Raw genomic sequence first — 6,018 nt, forward strand, 5'->3', positions numbered from 1 at the left:
AACATATGGAATGTTATCCCATAGCTTTTGAAAAGTATTTCATCATTTAGATTTAAAAAATAAATAATTACATCACCTGTTCAGATATTACTGACTAAATTAACAACTTAGCCTTGTTAACATTTTCACATGGACCAAATATATTCACTACTCTCTCCCATTCCCAAACACCAGGAAAAGAACCTATATATAAACAGATTCAGAGAAAAGAAGGCTTCAGACAAGTAATGACCAAAATGCCCTTCTTGTTTTATGTCCAGTATAGTATATATTTCTCACCTTGTGGAGGTGGATTTTGATGTGGTCCATACAAATTGCTTGTGGCATCAGAATTACTGGATAACACAAACTACGGATAATGGAAACATTGGTCAGAAAGACGAAAGTTTTTTTTTTTTTTTTTTTTTTGCAAAATCAAGGGAGTTTAATTACCTTTAGAACATTCTCTAGGATGAGTTCTTCAGTAAGTTTAACTTCATCAACAGTACCCACCAAGTCCATAAATGAATGATTCAGAAGATTGGATTCTGAGATTATGTGAATGTCCTTCATCCCTTCGAAATCTTTGTCAATGAATTTGACAAGCTGTAAATAGAATTTTTAGAATGAGAATGAAAACTTGAGTTCCGTATTTGTAACAGATGGAATGTGTGGTGTTATATACGTACTTCTTTATTACGAATCCGATACACTTTCCTATCAAGTTTTTCACCTGAAGCAATTGCCTCAGCTAGTTGCTGAGCTTTCCCATATTCTTCTGATAACCATGAGAAAATACTTGATAAAGAATGTATGTTAATCAAACAAATAATAAATGAAATAAATCTACGCATACGGATTATTTTCAAGAATAGATTATAGAACATAAATTTCTTGGAAAACATCATTGATTACAACATTCTTGGTGAGGATATCAACTACATAGATCATATAAATCGGATTACTGATACAAAAAACAACGAGAATCTCCTACAGATACAGATTAGTGTCAACAAAAACAATACAATAGAGAATTCTCTTGAAAATTAAACAAAAGTCTTCATATACATATGAAAAAAACAAAGTCTTCATATACATATGAAAATTAAACAAAAGTCCTCATATACATATGAAAAAAACAAAAGTCTTCATCTACATATCAAAAAAACAAATAGAGAACTCGCAAAATTTTCTTTTTCTGGATTTGGATCCATTTTCTTGCTTCATTTGAGAGTTGAGAAGTAGAAAAGGAACAATGATAGATTTAAAAAATACAATCAAACAAAATGAATAGACACAGATTAAGCCACAAGAGACAGTCAACCAAATGAGTGGATGAACCGAAAGGAATCCAAGATTAAGCCAGAGTTTATATAGGAAACAGGGAAAAGAGGAAATCAAGAAAAAAGTGATCACCACTTAACAAGCTTCTGATAACAACTCAAACATGTAGAAAAAACGGTGTATTTTTCATTCTTTTACAAAAAACGGTTTTCATTTTATAACAAAGTGATAACCACAGGGACCATAACTGTAATTTACTCATATTTTCAATCGCCGATCTCATTCCTCATTCCCCAAACTGTTTATCTCGATCGTCGTCATCATCATCTGATTTGCTTTGTTCGTTCGCCGCTGCTCCGTCAACCGGTCGATTTTTCTCGATCGTCTTCATCCCTACCCGGTAACATTCTTCTTTCTTCATTCCTCATTTGCTTATTTTTCTCGATTTTTCTGTTCAACACGTTAAATTCACGAAGAATTTGATCATCGCTGAGAAGTTCGTTTCCGCTTCTCTCTCCAATTCATCTTTATGTATAAAATTTTCGAAAATTCAGAGTGTCAATTGTATAGACAGATTTCTCAGAACGTAGCTTCAATTGTATCTTTTGCTTCTTGTTTTCCCAAACCTAGTTTAGTTGACTTTTTATTTAATTTGGACTTTTCAATTTCCTTTTCGCGCCTCTAAAGTGCACCTTCATTGATCATTTTACCAAATATTGTTTGAATTGAAACTGAGGCCTTGACCTAAACCTGGCATGCTGTTCAAGAATAAGTTGATCATGTTCACACCTGATTGAAGTTGTTGGCCCAGTATCAGCATCACATGGAGAGTCAATGTTTTTTCTTCTTATCCATTGACTCAACCTAATACTCAAAACACCCAAGAATTTTTCTCTAATGAGAAGTGTGTTAAAAGCCTAGGAATTTTTCTCCATTGCATACAAAACAAGAATCAGGTATGTTCAAGGAACTGATAAAAAAAGCTAAAGTTGCAAAAAAAAAGTAAACTATATGAAATAAGGGAAAGAGAAAGATATCTGGGAATCTTGAAGCAAGTAGAGTAGACACAGGGTGTTAGTTGACATCCTTGAGCCTCTTAATTAAAGAGTCTAGGGATTTTTTTCTTTGGATTTTGCTTGTAGCCTCTTGATCCAAAAGTTCCAAACAGTCGCTCAGAAGGATCCTTTAGTTTCTCTGAAATGATCCCTACTTTTCTGTAATCCAAAGCCGATTAGTAGCTTCTTCTTCAGATGCAAGAGAAGCTTGGTTTTCATCAAATGATTCCAATAATTTTATATCTAGATCAATCCCCATCACAACATTCAAACTGAACCTTTTCACAACCAACTAAAAAGTTAACAATTGTTTCTGAGATGTAATATCTGTTGTGCAGTGGAAAGAAGTGTCTCCAGAAAGATGATCAGCTCATTCACATATTCGTTGTCACTTTTTCATTTACCAGAGTATTAGGTTCAGAGGGGCAAGATTGTCCAGGTGGGTGAGGTTTATCACCAAAAGGGTGTTGACCCATGTCCGAGACAATTTCATCATCAAATTCCCACCATACCCCTGTGTCTTGATCTTTAATATGGGCTACATAGTGGCCACTATTTACAGCTACACCCTTGTGAATCAAAACTGCTGATAAATCATATATCAATTCTCCCATGTCAACATGTCCAGGGAAACAAAATGCAGAGGTTATCTTTTTCTTTGTTGTAGTCTATGAAAAAGCATATAAGAAGGTCAATATGGTAATTGAGATTTGTTTGGTTACAAGATTATAAAGAATGTTCTTACAAAAGTATTGATTGTCCCCTTGAAGCTCTTCAACAGAAAGATAGTCATCTAAATTTTCATCCAAACTCTTCAAACCCTTGACATTTAACTCCACTCCATAAAAGTCTTCAACATTTGACGAGGCTTCTGATTGGTTCCCACATTTTAAACACCTAGGTCACCAAATAAAGTGATGACAACGGATAAAATTCTACTGTTGGCATCTCAATTATATGAAATATCTTTATAATCAGCATTCATAATATATCAATTAATGATTTTTCTTGTTGGATAATGCAGGAGCCAGAATCGATTGATTGGGAGTACTACAGGAAAGGTCTTTCTTACCAAAAAACAAACATGCATACACTTTTATACCAACAAACCTATTGATTGGTAGTAATTTTAATTGCAGTTTTTGTGCAACCATAGAAATCATTCGATTAGGGTTCCAATTTTTATTGTTTTTCTAACTTTATTTTAGATAAAATTCAAAATATTTTATAGATAATTTTGAATTTTTGGTCCTATATCTTTTTTGTGTATTAACAATCTTGTTTAAAATCATTTGAGTAATGGCCTCATTTTGTGTATACTATCTAGACACCCCTTTTTCCCTTCCTAACATTCCTTTAAACTATGTTATAATGTGCTAAGTTGGTGAAGGGTAAAACGGTCATTTATCATACTCAAATAGTCTTTATGTATGCAATATATTTTTTTTAAATTTGAATTTTTTAAAAAGTAGTATGCTTAAACTTTTAAAAAGGGTAAAACAATCACTCTACATTGTAGATTCCAACCTAATATGATGTTCAAATTCCTTTTGTCAGGTATATACTAGATAACAAGTTTCACCTAACAACATTTCTTGAAGATGACACCAAATCTAATGGATATTCTTCAAAAGAATTGTCATGGCTTCCTAATATGGTTAAAGATTTTGTTCTTCCTGCTAGCTTCCCTGGTTTGTTCCTTTTCATTTTCACCTCATATGGTATCTCTAATATTTTTCTTCTCTAATTGTTTTTTTTTTCAAAATCAGGATCTGTTTAAGATGATTACTTGGAATACATGTTGTTACAGTTTCCAACCAATGTCACTGGATGGATTTGTCACACATTGGTCACTTCAAGTCTTCTAAAGGCATGTCAATCTAACTCAAGCCAGTACTTCTGATTGGGTATCAATCTAACTTGCTACCTTTTTTCTAATTCTTTTTATTAGCAAACAAACATTTTGATTCCCTAATCTAATTTCCTCTACTTCTTATTCCCTTTGTTTTTCATTTCAGTCATCTCTTTTTATTCTTTTGTAATTATCATGATCTGTTTGTTCTATGTCATTGTCTAGTACTTAAGGTTGAATCATAGATTTTGTAAAGGATAGAATATAGAATTATAGATTATAATGTTCTTTGATTATCGTTCTTTTTATAAAACTCTGTGAATTTATATAATACAGGTAGTTGGTTTAGACTATTCTTCTGGAACCACAGCTGTAGCTTCTGCTGCTGCCATCAGGTGATTTTCTATATAACTTGATACTACTATAATAGTATAATTGCAAGAATTTCTTTTTAGGGTTAAAGATATGATTATATAACTCTAACATATTTACTAAAAACATGTAGATGGGTGTCAAAAGATGGAATTGGTGCCATTGGACATTTTTTCATTGGTAGGTTTTCTTCAAAATCTCATAAATGGATACAAAAACATCAAGTTTTTGCATTAACCATGATGGATTTGCCTTTCACAGGTGGAAGATTTGGGAATCTTTTTGATGATGATCCAAAACAATGGCGCATGTAGGCAGACTTCATTGGAAGTGCTGGAAGGTGACTTTTCTGTTATCCACTTAATACCAAGTTTTTTTTAAAAAAAAATTAAATTAATTTTTTCCCCTGTGTTTTAATGTGATATGCAACATCTTTGATCTCACTACACCTCTCTATCCTGCATATTTCCTCCCACTAGCATCTTTAGGGAATCTTGCAAAGGTATACAAATTTACAAGATTGATCGAATAACAAAACCATTAAAAGTTAAAAAATAATATTCATTTTCTTTGTTGTGTGCTTTAAAATTTTTAGATATTCATTTGATTGATATTTTTAGTAAAGGATCTTCTGAAATGCATCGCGAACAATACGAGGATAGTAATGCCGAGACAAAAGTCAAGATTGAGAATTTGAAAAAGTTAGTTGAGACACAACGCGAACAATATGAGGATATTCAACAAAAATATGAGGATGTTCAGCAAAAATATGAGGATGCTCAGAAAAAAAATGTGGAGTTTCAGCAGAAAAATGTGGATGTTCAAGCAAAGTTTGAATAACTTAGCACAAGCAATGAATGTCATTAACACATTGAGTGGGCAAGTCAAAACTTTTATTAAGCAATGATAGAATATTATGTATCGAATAATGTTTTACGTTAAATTTGTAGCGACTTTTAATTTTGAAATATGTATCTTTTGATGTATTGGATATTTCTTTTAGTTTCTATAGAAATACTTTGTTATTTTTGGTTTTATATTAATTGTATTTTTGTAAATTGATATAATAAGTCAAATTAAATAACCGAATTTTATAGAAAAAATGGTATTGAATGATTGTTATGGAATTGACTACAAAAAAGTTGTTACGGAATTTGCTACGGAATGAATGGTTACGGAATTTGTTACGGAACGAATAGCTACAAAATTTGCTACGGAACAATTAGTTACAGAATTTGCTATGAACCAAATGGCTACGGAATTTGCTACGAAACAATTAGCTACGGAATTTGCTATGGACCAAATGGCTATGGAATTTGCTACGGACAAAATGGCCACGAAATTTGCTACGGACCAAATGGCTACGGAATTTGCTATGGACCAAATGGCTACAGAATTAGCTACGGAATAAAATAGATACAGAATTTGCTACAGAACTCATTGTTACGGAATTGAGATGGAAGTGTGTTGTAGTTG

The 6,018-nt window shown here is 32.3% G+C and overlaps 1 long non-coding RNA gene across 11 annotated transcripts; it reads left to right on the plus strand.

Annotated features, from left to right (window-relative positions):
* Positions 1-1,399: 1,399 nt before the first annotated feature.
* Positions 1,400-5,601, plus strand: LOC111906181 (uncharacterized). Of its 11 annotated transcripts, none has more exons than XR_008230998.1 (9): positions 1,402-1,663; positions 2,657-2,963; positions 3,343-3,438; positions 3,876-4,009; positions 4,088-4,225; positions 4,507-4,565; positions 4,676-4,722; positions 4,804-4,882; positions 5,163-5,598. It is a non-coding gene; the product is annotated as an uncharacterized LOC111906181 (long non-coding RNA). The 11 variants fall into 11 exon arrangements; XR_008230999.1 differs by having other exon boundaries at positions 1,403-1,663; positions 3,343-3,379; positions 5,163-5,596; XR_008230997.1 differs by having other exon boundaries at positions 1,400-1,663; positions 3,343-4,009; positions 5,163-5,600.
* The last annotated feature ends 417 nt before the right edge of the window (positions 5,602-6,018 follow it).

Source organism: Lactuca sativa, chromosome 3, assembly GCF_002870075.4.
Source record: "Lactuca sativa cultivar Salinas chromosome 3, Lsat_Salinas_v11, whole genome shotgun sequence".
Lineage (NCBI taxonomy): Eukaryota > Viridiplantae > Streptophyta > Magnoliopsida > Asterales > Asteraceae > Lactuca > Lactuca sativa.